The sequence below is a fragment of the Sapajus apella genome, unplaced genomic scaffold, assembly GCF_009761245.1.
Source record: "Sapajus apella isolate SASKATOON/1434 unplaced genomic scaffold, GSC_monkey_1.0 scaffold59, whole genome shotgun sequence".
NCBI classification, from domain to species: domain Eukaryota; kingdom Metazoa; phylum Chordata; class Mammalia; order Primates; family Cebidae; genus Sapajus; species Sapajus apella.
This window is the reverse complement of record NW_022436999.1, coordinates 1,810,971-1,838,666: the sequence shown is the minus strand read 5'-3', so window position 1 is coordinate 1,838,666 and position 27,696 is coordinate 1,810,971. Positions and strand designations below refer to the sequence as shown.

General features: G+C 38.9%; 1 protein-coding gene and 1 long non-coding RNA gene across 12 annotated transcripts in view; one reads left to right on the top strand and one right to left on the bottom strand.

Annotated features, from left to right (window-relative positions):
* SIPA1L1 (signal induced proliferation associated 1 like 1) overlaps positions 1–27,696 on the top strand; it is a 398,250-nt gene that overhangs the window by 22,640 nt on the left and 347,914 nt on the right. The gene's annotated exons all lie outside the window — the stretch shown is intronic.
* On the bottom strand, positions 203–18,790 carry LOC116528492. Its single transcript, XR_004259063.1, has 3 exons — positions 18,780–18,790; positions 17,739–17,744; positions 203–294 (listed from the first exon to the last, which is right to left on the bottom strand). It is a non-coding gene; the product is annotated as an uncharacterized LOC116528492 (long non-coding RNA).

Sequence of the window (27,696 nt, the reverse complement as noted above, 5' to 3'; positions counted from 1 at the left end):
CTCAATTTTTAACAGGGAATGATGATGCTAACTCAAGGTTATTATAAAGATGAAATGGGACAATATATGTAACAACCTTCCTACAGTTGGGGTTTAGGACCAATAAATGAGAGCTCTAAAATGTCACTTGTAAGGCAGCAGGCCCAGTGCCTGGCATATAGTAAATGTCTAATAGATGTTGGACCCAGTACTTCTTACAAGCCCTCCCAACTTTTCAAGTTTTTAAGAATTTATGTCTATCTGTCTATCTTATCTATCTTATCTATCTATCTATCTATCTGGATAGACATCTATCTGTACCTCTATATGTCTATATAAAGAGAGAGATGGGGTCTCACTCTTGCCGTGGCTCACTCTTCCATTCAGGTTGGAATGCCGGGTGAAATCTTGGCCCACTGCAACTTCTGCCTCCTGGGCTCAGGTGATCCTCCCACTTCAGCTTCCTGAGTAGCTGGGATCACAGGTGCGTGCCACCATGCCCAGCTAATGTTTTGTATTTTTGGTAGAGATGGGGTTTTGCCATGTTGCACAGGCTGGTCTAAGCAGACCAGAGCAAGTGATCCGCCTGCTTCAGTCTCCCAAAGTGTTGGGAGATGGCATGAGCCACTGTGCCTGGCCTGCCAACTTTACAGTTTTTCTAGTGTCTTTCTCTTGGATTTTGAAGGACCTTAATGGAAAGATATATTTCATTTGAATTATCATGGTGGATTCTTGGATTTGTAAAATAAGTGTCATCTGCACTGCACTGGAAAATTCCATCTCATCAGTAGTTTTCTTTGAAAGGTCATCCTGAACATTTTTCCCTGGGTATCAGTGGAGAAGGCTAGGGGTGGGAAAGCTAAGAGCTCAGGTGGGCTGGGGGAGGAGGAGAGCAGGAGGAGTCAACTTGGGTATTTTCCTGGCCCCGTTTGCCACCTGCCAGCCTTAGTAAGGACTGTACTGTGGCCATGTGTGGCTGGGATTGTAACTGAGCAGAGGTGAAGAGGGTACTCTGTGGGAGACAGGAACTATGTGGAAGATGTTTGGTTCTCCGTGCGTAGTCATACTCTTTGATGCACTTACTCAGTCATCACACAATTGTTGACGCTTTCCTGTAGACACTGCACTGTGCCAGTCCTTGAGATTCAAAGGGTGTCCCTGCCTCTCTAGGATTAAACCAAGTTGATAGGCAAGTAACAGAAATTACAACTCAGTTTTATATCCTTAATGAGTAACGATGGTGAGCATCTTTTTATGTGTTTGCTGGCCATTTATAGATCTTTGGAGGAATGTCTGTTCGCATTCTTTGCCCATTTTAAAGTTAAAGTTTTTGTCTTTGGTTGAGTCGTACGTATTCTTAATGTATTCTGGGTACAGATCCCTTATCAGATTTGTAAAATGTTTGTCTCACTCTGTAGGTTATCTTTCTACTCGGGAGGCCGGACTTTACGTGGAATACAAAAGAGAAAAGGGCACATAGTAAGCATGAAAACGAAAGAATAGGCTGAACTGCTACAAATATTTTAGACAGATTATACCTAGGGTGACTTGTGGCTTGCAGGAAAAAAAATTTGGAAGTATAATCTACATCAAGTACACAAATTATAAAGGTACAGCTTGATAAATTATCAGAAAATGCATACACGCATGTAATCACCATGGCCAGGGTCATGACAAAGAATATTACCAGGCCCCTAAAAGCCATCTTCTGAACCTTTGCAATCATTAGCCCTCCTGCACCCCAAAGCTAGCAGCTCTTTTGACTTCTGTCACCATTGATTGGTTTTTATATGGTTTTGAAGTTTATAGAAATGGGATCATACAGCATGTTTACTTTTGTGCCTGGTTTATTTTGCCTAACATGTAAAATTTATCCATGTGTTTCTTGTAGTTCATTTTCATTAGTCAATAGTTTTCCATTGTATCAATATCCAACTCTTTATACTGTCTACCGTTGATGGACATTTGAGTTTCAGTTTTCAACTTCTGCTCCATAGGCCCTTTCTTGCATGCATGTTGAGGTGCACATGGGGCATGCCTTCCCATTGGATGTATGTCTGAGAGTGGACTTGCTGTGTCATAAAATGTATTTATGTTCCGCTTTCTTAAAGTGTATGCAAATTATTTTTTAATCTTTAAAACAAAATGAGAACTAAAAAGAGGCTAAACCTACTGTTTAATCTTAACAAAAGGGGTTTCAGAGTAATTCACTCCTTTTTCCTACTATCTTTTATAGCAGGAAAGTATTTTTCAGACAGAGAAGAATAGACTATGAAAGATGAGAATAAAGCAAACAAATTCTTGCCCCCTTAAATAAGAATCTCCAGGCTGAAATGGATTCTTCCCCAGCATACTGAAAACTCTACCATTAATTTGAGGAACCCCAGTTGGGAAACTTTGAGACCTGAGAAGGTGAGAGAATGTCTTCTGGGGCAAAAAGATGATACCTTTTCCTCACCCATCACAAGGGTTGTGGTCAACACTCCTAGTAGCAAAGGGCAGGTTAGCAAGAGGAAAAGCATCACAACTTTATTTAGCAAAGTTTTACATGACATGAGAGCTTTTGGAAATAAAGACCCAAAGACCCAGGGAAAACTGTTTCTATTCTTAGATTTGATGCAGAATCATGGCCATATAGTAATGTGATTGCACAAAAAGGGAATGATCTAGGTAATAAATTGAGAGGGGAACCCAGCAAGGCCTGTCCAGATTCTTCTCAGCCTCTCTGTGTTGAGCATTACTTTTCCACTGGGTGTGGGGCAGAACCCTTCTGGAATAAGGGTCTTATGATCTATTTTCAGGTAAGATGGGTCAGAGAATTTCTTTATGGCTATGCTTCACATAGAAGGCAGGGGAAGTGACCTTGTTTTTGGGGACCCTCCAGTTTCCTTCAGTTTAGAATACTTTGGGGTAATGTATTCTGAACTGACACTCCTGAAATCTGAAGGTAAGTCAGTGTTTTATTTTTTTTCCCCTAAAGGAAAACAGATTTTGTTTTTTTTTCCTAAAGAAAGAAAAATAGAAAAATTTCGTGTGGCTTTCTGACAGAATTGTAGTGTAGGTTTAAACAGGTGATTTGATAGCATGAGAGAGAAAGGTAGTGGTTACCAGGAGTCAGGATGTTTTCAATATTACAAAAAAGATTCATTGGGCTTCTAGTTCCTGTGGGTTCTTAGTATTCCTGCTGCCAGGGGAACAAAGGTCAATGTCAAGTTCTAAATTTGGGAGATCAGCTTGCAGCCAGTATCCTTAAAGCATTTCCTTGCACATATATTTTGATGGCCCAAGAGTGGGGGAAACAGACGCATTAGTAAGTAAGCCCCAAATATAGGCAGAGTGCCTAGGAAGCTGGTTAAGGAGTGCCCTTGTGACACAGGGGAGCATGTGGAGAATAGGATATCTTTTGAAGAGGTGATACTGCTTCTAAAATCTGAAGAGACAAAGGGAAAATAGAGTAGGGTGAGGATGGCAGGCAGGTGCTGAGGCTTGGTTATAAGAGATTTTCTGCTAGATGGAGTAAAGTGATTATGCAAAAGCTTTTTATAAGTGGGAAGTCTCAAACTCCTGACCTTGTAATCTACCCGCCTTTGAGTCCCAAAGTGATGGGATTACAGGCGTGAGCCACCACCACTGGTCAATGTGGTGAAAACCCCTTGCTACTAAAAATTCAAAAAAAAAAAAAAATTAGCTGGACATAGTGGCTTGTAATCCCAGATACTCGGGAGACGGAGGCAGGAGAATTGTTTGAATCCAGGAGGCGAAAGTTGCAGTGAGCCAAGATTGCACCACTGCATTCCAGCTTGGGCGACAGAGCAAGATTCCATCTCAAGAAAAAAGAAATGGGTGGTATTGCTTTGCCTGTTATGCTATGGACTTGGGGCTTTTATAGACCTAGGGGAGCCCTGGAAAGATTTTAAATATCCAGGGAGCAGAATTATCAGATTTACATTGAAAAAGTTTGCTCATAATATAGAAAATAGTATGCACTGATTTGAGCTCAGGGAAATAGGAAACTCTTACAAGAGTGAAGTCAGGAATTGCAGTGGTCCTGAACAGAATCTGGAGGGACTTAAGAGAGACTAAAATAAGTCATTCTGTGCTAATCTTGTTTTCTTTTAAAAATAGATTCTGAAAAGTTTAAATAGGTTATTAGTTAAGGGAATGCTGTCTTTTGATTTCAACAGAATATTTAATTTTAACAAAATGCTGTCCTTTTGAATAAGTTGAGAAAATGTGCGATGGGTATTAGGTGGATTTGTAGCTTGTTGAGCAGAGCAGTAGGTTTGATGGATCTGCATGAGCTGGGAGAGAAGCATTTCATCCTGTGCTTTTGCACTCTGTATTTGATTTCTGTGGGTTACAGCTCTGATCTTTGAAATGGTTTTATTATTGACAAAATTACCTGTGAAGTAAAATTAGAAAGATAAGGTAGTAGTTGACAAACTACTTTCAAAGTTTAAAATATGCCTTTATAAAATTTCAGCAACGTGAAATTGATTGTAGGGGTTGTGGAGACAGAAATACTACTATTTAGGTTGAAAGCACAGTATAATTACATAAGGGACAGAAATACTACTATTTAGGTTGAAAGCACAGTATAATTACATAAACAGATAAATAGTATATCTGTGATACCAGAATTTTTTGGAAGAGGTGATTAAGAAAAAATGCCTAAAAAGTCTCTTTAGGGGAGCAGTGATGGAAAAAGTTGAGAACCACACCTTTAACAGAAAGCTGTGGAAATGGCTAGCTAAAACTTACAATAGGAAATAGTTGAAAATTTCTACATTTAGGGCTTGAGACTAAAGGTACCATGACAGGTTGAGAATATTTCTTGATTTATGTTTATATGTAGGAAAAAATGGAATTAAGTCCCTTTGTTACTTTTATTTGCTTCTAAACTCAGTATGAGTCAATAGGGTGGCTATGGCTGAGAGAAAGGTTAATGCAGCCACAGCTTTCATTTATAAAGGTAAGTGTGAATAGAATTCAGAGTGTTTTATTTTACCATAAACTGATTGAAACCTGATCTGGAGCTTGGAAGATGAGAGCTCTCAAAACCATGTTGAGAAGCATTATTCAAACAGAACAACAACCAACTTACTGTTTAAGTATAACAAGATGACTATAATAACTTATGGCTTGAATCCAGAAACATAATTAAACATAATTAAATTGGGCAATGCTGTGCAGTTCATAAATTAATAAATTAATTAAATTAATAATAGATTATATTGAGTACCTACTATCTTTCAGGTGTTATTCTAGCTACCGGGGACTCAGTACTCAGCCAACTGGACAAAATATGTGTGTTTATGGAACTCACAGGTTAGTGGATGGAGCCAGACAGTGAACAGCATAAGTTTGTAAAATATATCTAGGATGTAAGATAGTGTGCTAGGTATTAACAAGCATGAAAGAAGAAAAATAAGTAGGGAAGGCATGTGAGAAATAATGGGACTGGTGGAAATATTAGATAGTGTGGTCAGAGAAGGCCTCATTGAGAAGGTTAATTTTTCTTTTTTAAAACAAACTTAATATTGTATAACAAACATACAGAAAAGTGCAGAAAGAACAAGTGTGCCATGGAATGAATTTTCTTTCTTTTTCATTTTGAGACAAGATTCTCACTCTGTTACCCAGGTTGGAATGCAATGTTGTGATCATGGCCCACTGCAGCCTCCCTGGGCTCAGGTGATCCTCCCACCTCAGCCTCCTGAGTAGCTGGGAGGGTTGAATGTGTACAAAGTGAATACACTTGTGTAATCAGCACTCAAATTAAGAAACAGAATTTTAACTGCCCCTTAGGAGGCCTGGTTGCTCCTCCTCCCAGTGGAAGCCTTGCCTCCTTAGAAGTCACACCATAGGTTAGTGTTCTGGTTTGTGAGCTTTATATTAATGTCATCATGCATAATATATTCTTTTGTTTCTGGCTTCTTTTACTCAACATTGATTTGGTGAGACCCGTCTATGGTCTTACAAGTATTTGTAGGTTATTCATTTTTGTTGCTGTAGAGTATTAAATTGTATCATGATACCAGAGTACTATCTTCTGTCTCTAGCTAATGAATAGTCCTGCAGCAAACATGCTTGTATATTTCTTTTTAGTGATGTCATCTATAGGGGATATAATTAGAAGTGGAATTGCCAGGTTGTAGGATATGCGTATGTTCACTTTGGTGGTTACTGAGAAACGGTCTTCCAAAGTGATTGTATCAATTTATATACCTATTAGTGGCATGTGAGAGCTCCACAGATATGTCAAGATTTGGCATTTCCTGCCATTTAGCTTTAGCTATTCCGGTAGTTGTGTAGAGATGTTCCATTGTGGAAGACTAATGCATTTGAGCACCTTTTCATACTTATTGGCCATTATGATACCACTTTATGGCGTGATAGAAATGTTCTGTATTTTCATTGTGGTTGTGGTTAAATGATCATATGCATTTGTGAAAACCCACAGAAAAACTGTACGCTAAGAAGAGTGAATTTCACTGTATGCAAATTATGTTAATAAATAAAATGACTAAATACCATGTTCCTTATTAATTTATAGGAGTTTAAAAATATATTCTGGATGAATTCTCCATTGTGTAGGTGCATTGCACGTATGTTCTTCCACTTGCTGGCTTGCCTTTTCGACTTTCTTAATGGTGTCCTGTTTTAAGAAATTTTAGTTTATCTCAGGGTCACAAAGATAAGGATGAATTTCAAGTAACCGCCTGAAGAAGTAAGGTCACTAATCATACAAATGTCTGACCTGGGGGAGACATTTCAGACCAAAGAGGCAGCAGGTGTGAAGAACACAAGGCCAGGTCCTTAGAAGGGCGTGACCGGGAACGGAGGAGCACAGATGAGCAGACAGAGGCATTGAGACAGCAGGTGGGTCTTACTAAAGACTTTCGTCTCACTGAGATGGGACTCCTGAAGGGTTTTAAGCCGAGCATTGACATGGTCCTACCTAGGTTTTCAGAGTCACTGGGCTGCTATGTTGAGAGTAACCTGCTGGGGGTGTGGTTGAAGCTGGGAGCCAGTTAAGAGGCAGTTGTGGTCTGAGGTAGTGGTGATGGTGACTTTGACCTGGTGGTGGCAATAAATGGGATAGTTGACTGTTGATAGTTTTTGAGTGTGAAGCTGAAGGATGCTCATGGTCTGGAAGTGGGATGTGGAAGAAAGAGAGAAGAATGGCACTAGGTCTTATTTTAGTGTTTATTTATATTTTTTGCCTGAGCAGCTGGAAAGGGAAATTGGGAAGTTGGAGATGGGGAAAAGGTGCAGAAGATCTGGAGTAGTGCTAGCCATCTGCTTGTATTTCAAAGATGTAATCATATTTTTTTCAGCATTTTATAAAGAAAGACCATTTGAATACCAAAAGAATAGGAAAGACACAATTTCAGAATAAAGATCAAGCATTTAAATTGGATAAATTTAGCCTTACAAAATACTCAGTTTTTTTCCCCCCATTTCTCTGACGACCTACAAATGCAGGTATTGTTTTGCACACCAGCTTTGGGAATGACTGATTTGTGGTATCGTGTACGTATCCTTAGATCTTGACACTATTAACAAATGAACATTATACCCTTACTTTTGCAATAAGATTGATTGAGATTAGAGTCTAAACATGAGATGCAAACAAAAAATTAAAGTAGGCTGTGTGTCATTTCTGGCCCAGAGATACTTCATTTGTTTTTTTCCTTTTTTTCTTTTTTGAGAAGGAGTCTTGCTCTGTCGCCCAGGCTGGAGTGCAGTGGCTTTATCTTGGCTCACTGCAGCCTCCACCTCCCAGACTCAATTGATTCTCTCGCTTCAGCCTCCCGAGTAGCTGGGAGTACAAGCGCCTGCCACCACGCCCGGCTACTTTTTGTATTTTTGTAGAGACAGGGTTTCACCATGTTGGCCAGGTGGGTCTTGAATTCCTAATCTCAGGTCATCTGCCTGCATCGGCCTCCCAAAGTGCTTGGGATTACAGGTGTGAGCCACAGTGCCTGGCCTGATACTTCATTTCTTTAAAAAAAAAAAAAGACTGTGTGTGCCAGGTGCAACCAGAGGACACATAGGGTAGATGTGTAGTCATAGTAAAGCTTGAGAGTCATCTTAGTAACTTCTTTGCAGACATTCTCTAAGAAATTTAAAAATTTTGTTTTGAAGCAGCCAAGCTCTAAGTTTTCTTAAGCAAATTGATTTGCTTTGTTCTTAGGGAAAATATAATTTATGTTTTAACTTTTGCGTATTCCCATTCTCCCTGCCATCAGTGCTAAAGCTAAGTGTACTATAAATTGTTTGATAAAAGCCATTCAGGGAACAGGAGGCAAGGTGAGGTTCTGCAGCGACAAAGGCAGAGCTTGCCGAGTGCCTGGAGACTCAGGGCCTGTGGGGCACTAGAATTACTGAGACTTGTCTTGAATCACTCTGCCCTGACGATGCATACTTGTGCTTTGGCAGAGCATTGAGATGCACTGAATGATTATCAATGTCATTAATGGCCTTCAGAGTGTGTAAGTGATCTTTATAAAGTTTTGCCTTTGAGCATTGCCTGAAAAGTACCTTGTGTAGTTTGATAGTAGAGTAATTTGATTAGTCAAAGACATCAAATGTCCTTTGTAAGATTCTGTTGCCACTTTAAGGACCAGTATTACTAATGGCTGATTACTTTTTCCATCTTTGCCAAGTAATTTTATAGGACTTAATCTTTATACCAAGAAGAGAATTTTAACATGCATAATCGCTTCTCAGTGCTTCCAGTCTGTTTTTAGTATTAGGTAGGAGTGTCATATTTTAGCTACCTGGTGTGTCTGTAGTTTTAACATGATTATCTTACCCTGAGGGATGCAGAAAATCAGTGAAAAGTTCACTGCTTCTTTGTGAGTTAAGTTATGCCTTGGCACAAAGTACCGATCATTTTGGCATTCAAATACAGCATTAGATCACTTTGCCTGCAGTTGTGGAATGTTCTGAAAGTGCTACCTAACACTGCAGGATTCTCCATAAACTTGAGCTCATGTAGAAAGCGATGTTTATTGTATCCTCTTCTCAAATATCTTGCCAAGTTACTGTCATCAGACTCTTTATTGATAGAAAATTAGGTAGGCAAAAACCATTTTCTTCTTGCATGGCAGAGGTGATGAAATTTATGAGAAAGTACATATAAGGGAAGGTTTGAAGTGTTGATTGTGACTGTAAGCCCTGGCTTGAAACAAAAAACTCTTGGCTTATATGGTGGAATGTTCTGTGTGTTGTTTTCTTTTCAGTCTCAGCTCTTCTATGTGGAAATAATGAAATGAATATTTGCTATACGTGTTGGTTAGGGTTTTTGTTACAGATGCTAAGATTTATTCTAGTAGTATTAGCAGCAAGTGATTTACTAAGGGCGATAGTTTAGCAGATTGGGAAGGTAATAAAAGAGACTGTACGCTGAGTTTCTGGGAATGGTTGCCAGTTCTGCACTGTGGAACAGGCCTGCTGAGGAGCTGCTGCTCCTGATACAGTCAGGGTGCTGCAAACCAGGAAGCCAAGCAAGACTCTTCCCCCCTTCTTCCACTTTCCCTACGTAACTCTGTTCCGAAGGAGTCCCATGTGGCATGGCTGGTTGGTGGAACTTAATTCACGTGTCTGCTTGTATAACCCCAATTTGCTTATTTGTTTTCTTTTTCAAAATTCTGGTAAGGAAATAGTGAAAAAGTAACCAAGATGATTTGGGGCTCCATGAATAACATAATCATTACAGTACCTATTTAAAATAATTTAATGTTAATTATAAGCAGTATAATAGTAATTAATAATATAAGATTTTAAGTGAAACTTTTAAGGAAGCTTACTATTTAAAAACACACTTTTTGGGCCGGGCATCGTGGCTCATGGCTGTGATCCCAGCACTTTGGGAGGCCGTGGCAGGAGAATTACTTAAAGCCAGGAGCTCAAAACAAGCCTGGGCAGCATAGCAAGACCTTGTCTCTACAAAAAAAAATAATAAAAGAAATTAGCACACCTGTTGTCCTAGCTACTAGGGAGGCTGAGGCAGGAGGGTCGCTTGAGCCCAGGAGTTCAAGGCTGCAGTGAGCTATGATGGTGCCAGTTCACTCCAGCCTGGGCAATAGAGTGAAACCATGTCCCTACAAAATATAACAACACCAACAAATAGTATTTCATTGTGGGGATATACATAAAGGATATTTAAAATTCCAGCAGTTTTATGGTTGTGTTAAAATTTTATTTACTGTAGCAGGAGTATGTTGATAGGAAAGCCAAAGACGAGAACTTCCAGGTTTTTTTTTAATCATTGGTGAATACCACTGCAGGTCAAGACCCATTCTTGTGAATTTGTTCTAATCAGAGAGAGAGAGAGAGAGAGAGAGTTGAGACTTTATGAATCAGTCAGTATAAATTCATTAGTTATTTGAAGAGTATTGAAGAATGAAATTGAGTCTGATGGTAAGTTAGCAGAATTATAAAGCGTGACATTATTATATCTTTAAAAAAATTTATTCATTGTTTAGAGACAGGGTCTTGCTGTGATCACCTAGAGGGAAGTGCAGTTGTGTGATCATAGCTCACTGCAGCTTCAAACTCCTATGTGCAAGCTTTGGTGATCCTCCCGCCTCAGCCTCCTGAGTAGCTGGGACAGTGTGTCACTATGCCTAGCTAATATAATAATTTTTGATATGTGGCTATTTATCTGAAGATTCCCCCTCCCTTTGTGTGTGTGTGTGTGTGTGTGTGTGTGTGTGTGTGTGTGTGTGTGTGTGAAATAGACTTAGCCCTAAAAGGGACTCAGAAATCACATGGTCCAACACCCTGATTTTATAGTTGAGGAAACCAAAGCCCAGGGCGAGAAGTGATTTGTTCAAGTCTACATAGCTGGTTGGTGATAAGGGTACCTGATTTCATAGCCCGTTCATTTCCTACTGAACTCTCTAGGAAAGCACAGGTTTCGCCACACTGGTAAAAGCTCCTGGATTCGCCATACTGAGATTTGAGCCCTGATGTAGTAGTCAGGATGTTTTAGTGAAGTTGTTGGTTGGATAACACTGGTGTTCTTTTTTTTTTTTTTTTTTCCCCAGACAGGGGTCTCATTCTGTCACCCACGCTGGAGTGCGGTGGCATGATCTCAGCTCACTGCAACCTCTGCTTTCTAGGCTCAAACAATTCTCTAGCCTCAGCCTCCCAAGTAGTTGGGACTATAGGCATGAGCCACCAACGCCTGGCTAATTTTTTTTTTTTTTTGAGAGACAGTTTTACTCTGTCACCCAGGCTGGAGTGCAGTGGTGTGATCTTGGCTCACTGCAACCTCTGCCTCCTGGGCTCAAGCAATTCTTGTGCCTCAGCCTCTTTCAAGTAGCTGGGATTACAGGAACACACCACCATTCCCAGCTAATTTTTTTTGTATTATTAGTAGAGATGAGGTTTTGCTATGTTGGCGAGGTTGGTCTCAAACTCCTGACCTCAAGTGAGTGGCCCACCTTGGCCTCCCAAAATGTTGGGGCATGAGACTCTGTGCCTGGCCTCTATTTTTTGTATTTTTGTAGAGATGGGTTTTGCCATGTTGCCCAGGCTGGTCTTGAACTCATGAACTCAAAGCAATCTGCCTGCCTTGACCTCCCAAAGTGCTGGGATTACAGATGTGAGCCACTTGCCCCACAAACACTGGTGCTCTTTTATGTTTCAAATGAACAGTGGGACATTTATTTTTGAATTTTGAGGAAAATGAATCACAGAAGTAAGAATTTGGTTCAAAACAACACTTGGGGTAAAAACACACCTAACATACCTAATTGAAGTTGTAAGTTTCACTTGGTAAAATAACCGGCAGAAATGAAGGGGGTTTACACACAACTCTCTTCTATTTTAGTCTTCTGGGTTGTTTATAAATTTGCTCATATATAACTCTTTTGCTAAAGCATTTGCCATTACGTGTATAGTCAGTACAATTTAAGAATTACTAGGAAACTTCAGTCTGGCTCACTTCATCTTCTCCGTCATGTCTTTGCTTAGACTGTGCATTTTTGGTGAGTCTTACCCTGACCCCACCCTGTTTAAGATTGCAGCCCACCTACCCTCCATTCATTCCTGAATCCCTTTTTCGTACCAGCCTGTCCTTTTTCTTTACAATAGCACTGTATTAGTCACTTCTCACACTGGTATAAATAAATACCTGAGACTGGGTAATTTGTAAAGAAAAAGATTTAATTGGCTCACAGTTTGCTGTACAGGAAGCATAACCGCTTCTGGGGAGGCCTCAGGAAACTTTTAGTCATGGCAGAATGTGAAGGGGATGGAGGTACATCTTACATGGCTGGAGTGGGAGGAGGAGAGAGAGAGAGAGTGGGAAGGGGCTCCTCCCCAGATCTTGTGAAACTCTAGAACAGCGCCAAAGGGATGGTGCTCAATCATGTATGAAGGATCCCCTCCCATGATCTAGTTACATTCCACCAGGCCCCACCTCTAACACTGGATATTAAAATTGAAGTTGAGATTTGGGTGGGGACACAAATCCAAATCATATCAAGCACATATCCCCTCTGACCTCATGGTATAGTTTGGCTGTGTGTCCACCCAAATCTCATCTTGAATTGTAGCTCCCATATTCCCCATGTATTGTGGGAGGGACCCAGTGTGAGGTAATTTAATCATGGGGGCGGGTTTTCCCATGCTGTTCTTGTGATAGTAAATCAGTCTCACGAGATCTGATGGTTTGTATAGGGCGGTTCCTCTGCACATGCTCTCTTGCCTGCCGCCATGTAAGATGTCACTTTGCTCCTCCTTCGCCTTCAGCCATGATTGTGAGGTCTTCCTAACCATGTGGAACTGTGAATCCATTAAAAGTCTTTTTCTTTATAAATTTCACAGTATGAGGTGGGCGGGGTGGCTGTAATCCCAGCCCTTTGGGAGGCGGAGATGGGCGATCATGAGGTCAAAAGATTGAGATCATTCTGGCCAAAATGGTGAAACCCCGTCTCAACTAAAAATACAAAAATTAGCCAGGCGTGGTGGCGCGCACTTGTAGTCTCAGCTACTCGGGAGGCTGAGGCAGGAGAATTGTTTGAACCTGGGAGGTGGAGGTTGTAGTGAGCTGAGATCCTACCACTGCACTCCAGCCTTGTGACAGAGTGAGACACCATCTCAAAAAAAAAAATTAACCCAGTCTTGCATATGTCTTTATTAGAAGCACGAGAACAGACTAATACACCATATATATACATCTCCATATAATTTGTCTATTATGGTTTCTGTTTATGGTGTGTCATCTTCTCTAGTAGAGCACATGAAGGCAGGGACTTTTGTCTGTTTATGTATCCCCAGGACGAAAAATAAAAAGTGCTTGCCACATAGTGGATAATAAATATGTATTGAATGAATGAACTTAGCAAAAGCAGCTACTTTTTGGGATTCCTACTGGTAAAATGGCAGATTCTCAGTCCTAGTGGTTGTTTTATTGACTTACTGAGGATGGCACAATCATCAGTTTGTATGTAAAGAAAGTAAGTACATGAGTTGTGTTGTATATGATTTTCTACAACCTCCTTGCTTGTTTGGCAATAAATAGGGAACTTGATTCAGATGAAGAGTCATGAGATTATGCAGATATTATCGATGGAACTGTTTTTTTTGTTTTGTTTTGTTTTATCTTTTTTTTGAGACAGTCTTGCTCTGTAGCCCAAGCTGGAGTGCAGTGGGGCAGTTTCAACTCACTGCAGCCTCTGCCCTGCGGGTCCCAGTTCAAGCAATTCTCCTGCCTCAGCCTTCAGAGTAGCTGGGATTACAAGCACACACCACCATGCCCAGCTAATTTTTGTATTTTTAGTAGAGATGGGGTTTCACCATGTTGGCCAGGCTGGTCTTGAACTCCTAATCTCGTGATCTGCCCACTCACCCTCACAAAGTGCTGGGATTATAGGCAGGAGCCGCCATACCCAGCCAGAACCAATCTTTAGATATTAAAATCTAGAGTACTAAATGATAAAAATGCATACAGAGATTCTCAGATACAGACTTGGACATGTAGCTGGTTTGTAACATAAGTGATTTAAAATGTTTTCATTGTCAACATTGTGGCTGAAAAAGTTAAGTTTCAGAGTATCAGGGTACTGAGATGATAGAGGATGGATGAGGAAGGAAGTGAAGTCATCAAGATCTCCCATCTTGGGAGATTTGGATGGTGCTTCAGCCGAGTCATCTAGATGTGAGAATACATTTCTACTAATCTAAGCCTTTTAAGAAATGCCAAAACATGAGACAAAGCAATCTATTTAAGGAAGATAAAGTTTAAAATTTTCTAAAGTTTTCGATAGCTAAGCTGATGGTAGTCTTCTATTGTGTTCTAGGATGTAAGGTAGTTGATAAACAGTCATTTTTATTATCTTAAGATACATTTGACTTTTAGAATTCAATGACAATAAAGATGATAGATAATGTCTTAGGAAGATGTTAAGAAACCTAGAAAATACCCTAGAAATCAGGTATGCTAACTTTATCAGCCTAAGTCCAAAGCTTAAATGACACCACTCAGTGTTCTATCACACAGCTAGTTAATGGCAGAATTGCAATGAATTTTGTCACAAATTTTCATTGACGTATCAATAGGAGAGGAATGTACAAGCCTTTCTTTGGAGATAACCAGGGAGCAATTATGAACTTGAGATCTGCATTTTACCTTAAAAATTTCAAAAGTCATGCAGTTATTTCATCCTGTACAAAGTATTTATGTCTTTCTGTTTTTATGTGTATAAGCATGTGCATTATTATAGTCTTGCAAAAATGTGCTTAGTTGAGGAATTGTCTTTTGGAAGTTGAGAAAATGCACAGAATGAGAGATCACTATAGGTTATTGTCTTAGAAGAAGTGTTAAATCAAAGTTTTAAAAAAACTAAAATGAAGAAATATATCTACTTGATCTGTTCTAAAATTAAATTAGAGGAAATTAATGAGAATGCAGTGAAAATAACTTAGAAAATATTTTAAATCTTGAGAAGAAAGAATTGTTGTTTATGCCATTTCAGCATTTTTTGTAAGGGCAGTAAGACGTCATGTTTTGTATCTTTTTGCTAGATGTACTGGTTTTGACAGCAGTTTTTGAAAAGAGAGATGATTTGTATACATAGTTTATATATGCTTTTTTTCCTGAGGATAAAGTTATACTGGTATGGAGAAAGACAGCAAACCTCACTGTACCCTTCCCCCTTCACTAGGAATATAATAAAGGTTTTTTATTTCTTAATCTTTTATGTAAATTGTGGTTTTGCAGCACATGGTTGAATGAGATATTTATCATGCAACTGAGTTGTGACTCAATTTCATTATGCTCCAAAATGTAGTTTTCACAATTGATTAGAAAGCAGGTGTACCATTAGGAGCCTTGGGCTGGCAGTCAGGAGGTTTTGACTTAGTTTTATTGGTAAAATTAGGGTATTGTAGTGGTAAAGTGGTATTGGAGTCTCTTTTGGCTCTGCATGCTTATGGTTTGTATTTGTTCATGATATGCTTAGTGCTTCCTTACAGATACTTTCCAAAACTCACATGTACAAATAGTATGTGTGTATCTCACATTTAAATGGCTCCACATGTAACAACAGTTCTCTTGAGATGACTGAGGACCAGGGCCCTTCACTGTAGCCTGTTCAGTGGGTTTTCCTGTGACTACCAGAGAAGTCATTATGTAAGAACTTACTGTGCAGTCACTGGTGGCCTGTGAAGGGCCTTTTTCTACTATGCATGGTGAACTGTATGGGCCTTTTAGCATTTTTTGAGAAAAAAGCCTCTTGAGACATGAGGATTTTTAAATGGCCCTGGAACCTTTAGGAATGGACATTTGCTACCCCTGAGCAGTTTGCCCTGTGGGGTCCTTACATCACCATTGGAAGCCGCTGCCTGAATTTATAGTGTCTTGCTTTAGAAGGTTTTCCAGTGCTTTAAGGATTTAAGATTTAATTGGGTAATAGTGTATGGACAGTTGTTTTACTGTGCTAGTATCATGTACTAGTGGTCTTTTCTCACTGAAGGCATACTGTTGTGTGTGATATTTTCAGTTAAATGTTTCACACTAGCTAGTTTAGAAGCTTTAGGTGGATATGCAGACATACCCTACAGAAATACTGGATTCATACTCCATTCTGGCAGAGTCACATATTTAGAAGTTCAAATGTGGTCTCTGTTGGCAGCCTGTCTTGGCAAATGGTGGGTGCCATGTGGGTGGGGAAGAGATGCCGCTGTGGTCAAGGTAATGGGCTGGAGCTGGCATGTGTGTTGTTGTCACTGGAGCTTTGTACTTGAGAGATGAGTTTGCTGATTTTTTAGAAATCAGCTCCACAGTCAGAGATAGTTTTAATATCCTTGAATTATTTTGTGATTTAGCTGCTACTGTTTTTCTCGTCCTTGGATTTGAAGTTTTAAAAAGCTGGGCAGTTTGATCAAGTATGGTTTAGACAGAATAAGCCAAAGGTTCCGTGTGAAAGACTTACTTTGAGGCTAGAGAAAGCCTTTATTCCTCTCTCATTCTTCTAAGGTATGGCAGTGTTAAAGCAGATGGAAGGCTGGGGTTTGAGCTGAAGTTGTGTGAAAGCTTCACTAGCCAATTGGCTGACTCTAATGTTAAGACAGGAAGAACCACCCACGTTTTCCATTTTGGATTTGAGTCACAGAAAACAGGTTTCCTGCAGAAAACATTTGGCTTTAACAAATTTATGAAAATTTCATCTTTGATCAAATTGATATTTTTATCTGCATTGTACATGGATCTCAAATTAATTATTTCCCCTTTTCATTCTTTGCATGCATTTCAAATTAATTATTTCCCCCTTTCCAGTCTTTACGTGAAATTTTCAATTTGAATCTTCTGTAGTATTGACTGTAGTCTAATTTCCAAGATTTTTATGAAATGTAGACTCAAAGGACTATACTTTCAGGTAAAGATCACGTTTCACTTTATCTTAATAATTCACAGATACTTTTGCAGGAGTCTGGAGTTTCTCAGACTTCTGTAGTAGAAGTGTAGGTGAATTTTTTGAAAGGTGGCAAATTGAATTCCTCATACAGATTACCATCTGTTTGGTATTAGCTGAGGTGTCAGTGGGCTTGGTTACTTAAAACAATTAGAGAAGCAATATATAATAGCAAATAACTCTCTCTCGCTCATTTAAAGTGGCTTATAAAACTGCATTTAAGTTTTTTTTGGAAAGGTATCATCCTTTCTTCTAATGCCTTCTAATAATCACCTCCATCCCATGATTGATTGATCAGTCTGTCATCAGTCAATCTGTTTTCTGTTTGCTTAAAGCTAAAGACATGGATGGTTTTAAGAATAACTTCTCTACCTCTGTGGCATACCAAAGTACTATAATAGTTCTGGGTATGAGAAGATTGTAGAAAAAGATCTGTACTTGGAATAATTTGGAATTTACAGAGCTTGTATTTAGAAATGAGTTTTCCCCAAGAAGAAAGGGAACTGTGCCAAACAAAGACAGAAACAACTTATTCACCCTCCCCTCCCATCCAGAAAACCACAATGCATAGAAAAAATTGTGCTGAGTTGAGATTGTCATAGTGTTTCTGGGTACAAGTGAAAACGTATTTCAGAGAAGTAACACATTGGGTTTTTAAAGAACGACCTAATTTGCCTAATAGATCATGAGGTACTGAGTCACTTGTAAATTAGTTTTTGAGCCTCTTTAGGATAGATAGTTTTCAAGCTTAAAATGGGTGAAGGTCAATTTTAAATTATTACCATCGTGTGAAGAGGGACATTGGCAACTGAGTAAATAATCCACAAATCACTGATAAGAAATGTGTTGTAGGATGACTCCTGTAGCAGATTTAATTTCCTAACTATATTACTAGTTAACAGAAATTAGTTTGTAGAACTTTAATGCACCAGCAAAGTGTCAGCCTAGAAACTGGCTTGGGATTTATAACAAGATACAGATGATGTGTGGACCTGTTTTCTTTCCTGTCCCAGGGTCAGCCTTAATCAGATGCTGTAGTTACTACTTCACTAGTTTCCCCCGGTCCACTCTTCTTTCCTGTTTCCCCTGCTGGAACACGTCAGGGCTTCCTCCTTATCTATAGCAGTGGTTCCTAAACTCTTTTGGTCTTCAGAAACCAAATTATTGAGGACTCAGGAGAGTTTTTGTTTATGTCTGTTACATTCATGACTATTTACCGTATTAGAAATTCAAATGGAGAAAAAGGTAAAACCTAAGGATACATAAGCACTCATTCCTTAGCTGCAGAGTGATGGCATTGTCACAGTCATGTGGCTTTTCGCAAACACTGTACTCTTACAAGAGTGAAAAAGGCAAATTATATTATTTTTGAAAGTTAGATTTATCTATCAAGGTTTAATTTACATTCAGGGAAATCTACTCTTTTTAGTGTAAACACATATGGTTTTGAATACAATGCATATATGAAACATTTCTGTCTTTCCCAAATGTTCCCCTTTCCAACCCCTGCACCCACTGACCTATTTTCTCTCCCAACCTATAGTCTGGCTGTTTCATGACTGTCATGTAAGTGGAATCATACAGTATGTAGTCTTTTGAATCTGGCTGCTTTCATTTAACATAAGGCATTTGAGATTCAGTCGTGTTGTGTGTCTCACTAATTTGTTGTTGGTTTTTTTTTAATTGCTGAGTCCTGTTCCAGTATATGAATAAATCACAGTTTGGGCACTTACCAGTTAAAGGACATTTAGGTTGTTTCTAGTTTTTGGTGGTTATGTGTCTTCGTTTTATTATTAAAATAATTCTGACCTTGTAGACCCCTCAGGGTCCTGAAACTTCTTGCTGAGAACCTCTGCCCTACAGCACATCATCTGCATGTCTCACTCTGTAGCCCAGACTGGAGTGCAGTGATGAGGTCTCAGCTCATTGCAACCTCTGCCTCCTGGGCTCAAGGGATTCTCGTGCCTCGGCCTCCCCAATAGCTGGGACTACAGGCACATGCCACCACACCCAGCTAATTTTTGTATTTTTAGTAGAGGAGGGATTTCACCCATATTGGCCAGGCTGGTCTCAAACTCCTGGCTTCAAGTGATCCACCTGCCTCAGCTTCCCAAAGTGCTAGGATTACAGGCATGAGCCACCATGCCTGGCCAATTTTTTTTTTCTTTAAGGCAAGGTCTGACTGTTGCCCAGGCTGGAGTGCAGTAGCGTGATCACAGCTCATTGCAGTCTTGACCTTTCGGTCTCAAGCCATCCTCCTATCTCAGCCTCCTGAGTAGCTGGGACCACAGACACATCACCATGCCTGGCTAATTCTTTATTTTTTTGTAGAAACAGGATCTCACAATGTTACCCAGGCTAGTCTCGAACTCCTTGGCTCAAGCGATCCTTCTGCCTCAGCCTCCCAAAGTGCCCCAGCTCGTCCCATTACAGGCATGAGCCACTCTGCTGAGCCTGGAATATCTTGAATTACTTGCCTGCGTATGCTCTGCCCCACTGTCGATAATGCTAGGATTTAACTCAAGCGTCTCCTCTGGGCAGCCTTTTTGAAACCCTGTTTTTGCTGTTGCGTGTAGGCCCTTTGAGACCCTGAGGTTATTGGTCATGACTGCCTTTGTGTCATCTGTGTGCCTTTTCTCATTGCTCAGTAGTTGTTGATGACGTGGTAGTTTCTCAGCTTCTCTCTATCTCAGTGGAGTACACAAGTTTAGCACACGTGAATGACTAATAATTCCTTTGCATTTTAAGGCATTATGTTGTTTACATATTATTGCATTCATCCTTCATTTCAGATATGTGAAGTATGTAGCACAAGTGGTTTTTAACATCTTTTATTTTTATTTGTCGCCCAGGCTGGAGTGCAGTGACCAGATCTTGGCTCACCGCCACCTCCACCTCCCTGGCTCAAGCCATCCTCCCACCTTAGCCTCCAGAATAGCTGGGACTCCAGTTGTGTGCCAGCATGCCTGGTTAATTTTTGTTACAGAAGAGGTTTTGCCATATCACCCAGGCTGGCCTCAAACTCCTCCTGGGCTCAAGTGATCCTCCTGCCTCTGGCTTCCAAAGTGCTGGAATTAACAGGCATGAGCCACTGTGCCTGGCTAAGGCTACTAAGTCTTAAAACTGGTTCTTAACCAAGCTGCACATTAGAATAACCTGGGGAGCTTTCAGTAGAAGTTCTGATAGCTCAGACCAATTAAGTCTTAACCTCTAAAGATCAGGCCTGGGTGTTAGTATTTTTTAAAAGTGTCACTGTTGAATCTGTCATGCAGCTACAGACAATTACTGTTACATAGTTTGACTTACCATGATGTCTTAGTGGTGGTGTAGTCAAGACAAGAATCCAGGTCTTTTGACTCCTGTTCTACTGCCTTTTCCTCTGCTCTTGTGACCTTTCGCAGGAACCATAAGCAATGCAGAGAGAGAAAGAAAGCCTTGGTGTAGATGCCAGTGTTTTCAGTTTTTGGAGGTGCTGTAACATAAACACGAGAACACTGAATTTAGGGGACTATGTTTCTGTTTTGGCTCTGCATTTATTAACTTTGGATTAATAACTACTTGAGTCTGTTTTCACTTTAAAAGTAAGGATACTACTATAATTTCTACAGCTCATTGTGGGGATCAAGTTAAGTAGTATGTTAAAGGATTTTTGTAAGTTATAAAGTGAACTTCTTTTTACTCAGTTTTAACCTAGTGCATTTATTGGCTTACTTTCCTTGGGATCTATAAGTGACACAAGAAATATATAAATATGGTCTCACTGAAATAGTCAAATAACACAGAATTATGCAGAGTAATGCCCAGAGGTCACTGTTAGTTGCATGCTTTGAATCCTTTGGTATGCATTTAAGTGCATAAATATGTATGTTTGTGGCATCAATTTTTTTGTTTGTCTTAACATAAATAATACTGTGTGTGTGCCTTTTTTTCTTAATTTAACATGTCTTAGATCATTCCATGTAAGGATATATAAACCTCTCATTTTTTTGATAGCTGTATACATTTTTTATATATTTCCATTGGATGGATGTTTAGCCTGTTTCTAATTTTTTACTTTCATAAAAAAGCTGATGAATGCTTGTTGCTTTTTTTTTTTGAGACAGAGTTTCACTCTTGTCCCTCGGGCTGCAGTGTAATGGTGTCATCTTGGCGTACTGCAACCTCTGCCTCCTAGGTTCAAGCGAGTCTCTTGCTTCAGCCTTCTGTGTAGCTGGGATTACAGGTGCCCACCACCACGCCTGGCTAATTTTTATTTTCAGTGGAGATGGGGTTTCACCATGTTGGCCAGGCTCGTCTCAAACTCCTGACCTCATGTGATCCACCTACCCTCACCTCCCAAAGTGCTCGGATTACACACGTGAGCCAGCATGCCCAGCCTTGCCTTTTTTTTTTCTTTTTTTTCCAAATTAAAACATTAGTTAATTCTTGTTAAAAGATTTATCTATTTCCAAGGTATTGGGGATTAAGTAGTAAGTGTCTTCTGTGTGAAATCTTAGACCTTGTTTACTCAAGTCAAAATAGAACTTCAACTTTTTTTTGGTTGTTGTTGGAAAGTATGTTAGACCTTTTCTGGGAGAGCTTTTCTATGTTTTTTTGTACATTTTGTTTGTTTTATTTTTGTGGTACTCTCATTTCACTATAAGGATAGACTTTTAAAGACAGGCGTGTGCATTGCTTAAGTGTGACTCCTTTAGCATGACTGCTGTGTAATTGCCCTTCAATGATAACACCAACACAACAGTAAGGGCCAGTACTTATTTATGGTGGCTACTAAGAGCATGCAGTATCTCATTTCATCTTCACAGTAACCCAGTGAAATTGGTGGTCTTATTCAGGTGAAGTGTTTAGAAATAGAGAATCAGAGAGGCCAACTTGCTTGCCCCAAGGTCACTTATGAATCCAGGATTCAGAGGTCTTGCTTCCTTACTGTGATGTTCAACAGTCTCCCAGGATTTTGCCAAAATCAGAAATGGTACCTTGTATCTATGACATCACAGTTTAGTTTCTATGTTATTTATATTTGTACATCTTGTTTTTAAATAGTAGTAATAATTTAACATAAGCAGAAATAGTCCATGCTCTGCAGTATCTCCTCTATAGAAAGTACGTATAGTAAAAGCGATATGCATTAATACTATAATATAAAGGCAATGGATTAATAAGAATGATATTTTGGAGTGAAAAGGGCCACTAAATGCGAGAAGTTGATCTTTAATTCTATTTGTTAAATAACAGGATGACCTTGATAAATAATGCTGTTTTCTCACTGGTGACATAGTATTAGACTAAGTAGTTCACTTCATATTTAATCAGCCATTATTCTGATTACTTTTAGTGTGAATAACAAATACATGTTAGAACATTTGGTGGTGGTAATCAAAATGAATTTCGAAATGGAATTGTAGTAATGCTTGCCTTACCTTGAGTAATAATAAGGAGAATATTTTTGCAATGGATTATTTATGAATGATGAAAGATTAAAATGGTCTGTCTTTATTGATGAAAGTAACAGAAAGCAGCTTCAAAGTTTGTTTTTATTTTTTAGAGACTGAGTCTTGCTTTGTCACCCAGGCTGGAGTGCAGTGGTGTGATCTCAGCTCACTGTATCCTCTACCTCCCGGGCCCAAATGATCCTCCCACCTCAGCCTTCTGAGTAGCTGGGACTACAGGCATGTATCACCATGCCTGGTTAATTTTCTTTCTTCTTGGTAGAGACAGGGTTTCACCGTGTTGTCCAGGCTGGTCTTTAACCCCTCAGCTCAAGTGATCTGCCTACCTCTGCCTCCCAAAGTGCTGGTATTAGAGGCCTGCAACACGGCGCCTGGCCAGAGTTTTTTAAGCATATTAAAATATCTGTTATTATTTTATTATAGGCATAATTGAGTGTTTTAAGGCGCTGTGGGTGGTTATTTCTCAATAATATTCACTATAATTGGAGTTTAAGCAAAGGTGTAGTTTCACATATATTCTTTTTATACTCTTGTGTCACATTTCACTTGAGTGGTAAAATAAAACAGTTCTAAGTGGCATAGTCTGGAGGCCAGGTGAAGGTGTCAGCCTCTTAACCCTTACTTGATCTTAATGCATCTTAAGTTTAACATACGATTGCTGAATGGTTGAAACAAATCTGTTGATGGACTCTGAGACTTATTGGCTGAACCCTTTATTTTTATTAAGAGGTTAGAAAATACGACAAACCACAGTTCAGGTATTAGAATACTGTCTTGTCCATGGTTTTAGTCTTTTAAATGACATATTTTTGGTTAGTACATACTGGGGGATTGCCTGACAGAAGAGAATGAGTATGCTAGCTCACCTTCCTGTGTGGACTTGTACACTAAGAAATTAGTCTGCTTCCAGGAAGCAACTGAGTGGTAGTGACTTTTAGTTGCTATCAGTATGCATAGATTCAAATAAAACCTTGAGCATTCTGCTCTAAACAATACTTGTAAACAGAATTCTCAGTTTCTTCTTTTTCTCCTATATCCAGATTATTTACTTGGTTAGATTGAGAAACAACATTGTACCTTACTGCTGTCTACAAGGAGCTGTTTTTTGAGGTGAAATTCCTCTTAGAGGAATTTACTTCTTTTTCCAAAATTTACAATTCACTATTTCTGTCTGTGTTCTACATTTAAATTTTTAGTATGTAGAATTTAAATATTCATGTACATTCTGTCCTAGTGACTAAGGAGCATTATGTAAGGAATTTTTCTTCCTCTTTCAGTATATTGACATTACATTCCTTGGCCTAGTATTCATTTTGCATTTGTATTTCAGTGTAAACCTAACAAGTTCATTCAGGCAGTAGTTGAACAGAGGCTAAGTGGTATTATGGTTGTTTGGCAGGTTATAGCCATAAAAACTTATTTTTAAATGCAGAATGGCCTGGGGTGTCTGTAACATTCAATTGCGTAATCACAGATTACACTTTACAAACACAGGAATAAGTACCTGGAATAAGTGCACTTTACAAACACAGGAATAAGTCTTCAGTGAAAAATTGCTCCATAGGATGCAGCCTACATCTGTAGAGTTCCCTTGAGTGTTTTCTTAGGGATATTAATATTTTTCATTTAATTGAAATGTTTCTGATTGAATGGTACTGTGAATAGTTTTTTAGGGTTTCCAGATAATCTCCTGCCTAACATGTAAAGGAATGGGTTAAAATGTTACCAGTGTTGGGCGGGCCCAGTGGCTCAAACCTACAATGCTAGGACTTTGGGAGGCCAAGGTGGGCGGATTACTTGAGGTCAGGAGTTTGAAATCAGCCTGGCCAACATGGTGAAACTCCATGTCTACTAAAAATATAAACAAATTAGGTGGGCATGGTGGCTGGCCTCTGTAACCCCAGCTACCTGGGCGGTTGAGGCAAGAGAGTCGCTTGAACCTGGGAGACAGAAGTTGCAGTGAGCTGAGATCATGCAGTTGCACTTTACCTTGGGCGAAAGAATGATACTCTGTCTTAAAAAAAAAAAGTTACCAGTGTTTAAAAATGAAATGTATTGTATGAACTTTTCTAAAAAAATATACAATATGCTTATAGGATCTTCTAAGCACTATCAGAGGCATTCTGTTTCAGTTCTTTAGCTGTCTACAGTAACATGAGGTACTTTCAAATACTGCACAAGAGCTCCAAAAACCAGTTCCTCACATTCATAACAGAATTACCCTGAATGGACACATTACCAGTCATTTCAAACAGAATAACTCTAAATTCCACTCCACCCAGCGTGTAGAAGGTGAATTAATTCTGAGGATTTATTTATTTAGTTAGTTGGTAGCGATGACATACATTCGTTCGTTCGTTCATTCATTCGTTCATTCATTCATTCATTCATTCATTTTATAGAGATGACATTTCATTACATTGCCCAGGTTGGTCTTGAATTCCTGGCCTCAAGCAATCCTCCTGCCTCAGCCTCCCAAAGTGCTGGGATTACAGGCATGCACCACTGTGCCCAACCATGGTTTCATTTTAAATAGCTTTCACATCACAAAGATATCAGGAAGGAAGGAGAGGAGAAAAATATAAAATTTTGAAAAGTACATACAATACATTTCATTTTTAAACACTGGTAACTTATCCCATGCTTTGTAAAGTGATGCTCATCTCAAACTTCTTTCTATCCCAGATACAGTTCTGCATGAAGGTAGAGTAGACAGCTGCCCAAATGCTGCACTTTAATGCTCAAGAGCTTACAGGCCTCTAAATTGCTCCATGTTCCATCTGGTATTTTGGGATGCTTTCCAAAGATTCCTGTTAAGTGCCTGTGTCGTTACTGAAGAAGTTATATCCTGGGATGTTATCTGCCTTTGGCCTCTTGACAAAAATTTGGTTTTATCTGGAGGACAAGACTTTCAGAGAATAGGATATAGGATTGTGAAGCTTTTTGGAAAGCAGGGTAGAAGAAATCTAAAATCCATGCAAGTCAGGGATGGTTAGCCTTGATAAAGCCATAGCTGTCAGGCTCGGGAAACAGGGAAATGATCTCAAGTAGAGTAGGGATACAGTATCTATTTTACAGGCCTTTTAGATCCAGCCCTGTTTGATCTCTTAATCATCATAATACTTACATAGTTATTGTCATGTTTGAGTATAAAATCCATGGCACTTGAAGACCAAAGATCCAAATACTAGCAGTTTAGTGACACTTGTATGCTGCCCATGTAAGCCTCTTAAAGCATATTTCACACGTGAGGAAAAGTAGAAGTTTCCCACCCTTAATGGGAAGAAATGAAGAAAAAAAGGAATATTAAGAATTGGTTATTACCATCATAGTCCAATTGGCGTTTGGATAAAGTGTAAGACATTCATTTATATCACTTATTTGATGAGTTTGGTATCCCTTCATCCCATTCTTCATATTTATATATTTGGAAGAAGCTAGATTATAGAGGAAGTGGTAAATTTATAATGATTTTGCTAATTTTGTGATAATGGTGATGGTTATATTAAAAATTTAAAAATTTAAATTTAAAAAATAGAAAATAGAGTTATATAACTATGAATGTTTGTATTTGTTGACATAGAGTATAAACAGCTTTAACACTTGAAAAATCAGGTGGATTTAGGTTTTAGAAGTTATCCTAGTGAATTCCCTTTCCTTACGATCTTTTTGGCCTTAGAAATTTGAAAATAATCTTTACCATAAGGTAATGTTATTATTAAGTTGAACAGACAGACTGACTTTGGTACTTTGTTGGCAACTGCAGTGTGGTGATTTTCTAGATTTCTGGTAGAGTGTGTGTGCTGGTCCGATTGTTTATTCTTGGTCCCCTCTTCTCTGTCAATATATTTCTGGTATGATAACCTTACCACCTTTCTATGCTTAATTCCTTTTTGAACCCATGATACCCATTGTAATATTATGAAAATAACTGCATATACATATTACAGAGAAGGGGTAGTACTGTTTGAGTTCGCTTTATCCTATTTTCTCCTCTTTTTTCGTTTAAATTTTTGAGGTTCTTTTTTAAGAAAAGTCATCAATACTGCATAATAAATGAAGACTGTCTTTGAATTCCTTGAGTGTGCTTGAATGTGAGAATGTTTCTAATTGTAATAGGAAGCCAATACAAGTTAACATTTTTTCTGCTAATTAAAGTTTAGAATTTTAATCAAGTAATACTTAGTGATAATGATGTTATCTAGTTAGGACAGTGTTGGAGGACAGTGGTGATTTCTGGATTAGTTGCTCTTTCCCTCTGGTTTCACTAGGAAGAGATTTGCTAAAGCTGAGAATTCTGTGTAGTTTGGTGCTGACATTATTATTGCAGAAGCCAAATGTTTTGGGTGATTCTTAGCTGGCTTTCCTTTACTTGGGTGGTAGAAAACATAACTGGATAGAATAGGCTTTAGAATCTGGATAAACAATGAATATGATATGGAAACTTTGTCCCACCTTTTGTAAATACGTAACAGAAAGGTAACAAAAGCCTAAACAAATTTACATTAGAACTTGTTCAGATAATTAAGAACGAAGGAGAGAGATTCATTTAGTTGGTAGTAGTCCGAAGGTGACTCCATTTTGGCAGTTGTCAGTCACTTTAAGAACACCATCTTGATCTTGACTTTTCTTTAGGAGTCACTAATGACTGAACTATGTAGAATTGTGCTCAAGAGCTTCTCGCTGGGTAAGGGTTTGTTTTATTAGGATGAATTGCTTGATGGATATTATTGCACTTTTAAAAGGGCTAGTCTGTTCTTGACTTAATTAAATGAGAGAGTATTTTTATGTGTTCAACAGCAGATATTGAGTGCCCATATGTGAAAGATCAGTTCACTGGGGAAGATCAAGATCAGTAAGATATAGTTTCTGCTCTTAGAAGAGCTGTAGTCTTCTTGAGGAAATCAGAAGTGGACATAATCATAATACAGTGATGGGTGCCCCAGAGAAGCCCAGCAGAATATTCTCAGAGTTTAAAGGATGGAGAGATGCTTATTTCCCCAATGAATAAAGGGAATGAAGCCTTCATGTGGGAAGTGGTATTTAAGTGTCTTTCTAGGTGGCATTTGGACCTGTGAAGAGTTCTTCAGATTGAGGTGTGGGCATGTATTGAGGATAACAACTGTAGATTGCTACATTGTCTAACATGGAAAATAAATAAATAAATAATAATGCTAGTGTTTATTGTATGTTTAACTTGTGCTAATTGTTTTAAGTGTTCTTATATTATAATTTCCTCATAACGATAACGTAGTAACCCTATGAGGTAGGTATTATTATCCTCCCATTTTCCAGATGAGGAAATTGAGGTTAAGAAACTTCACTGAGGTTAC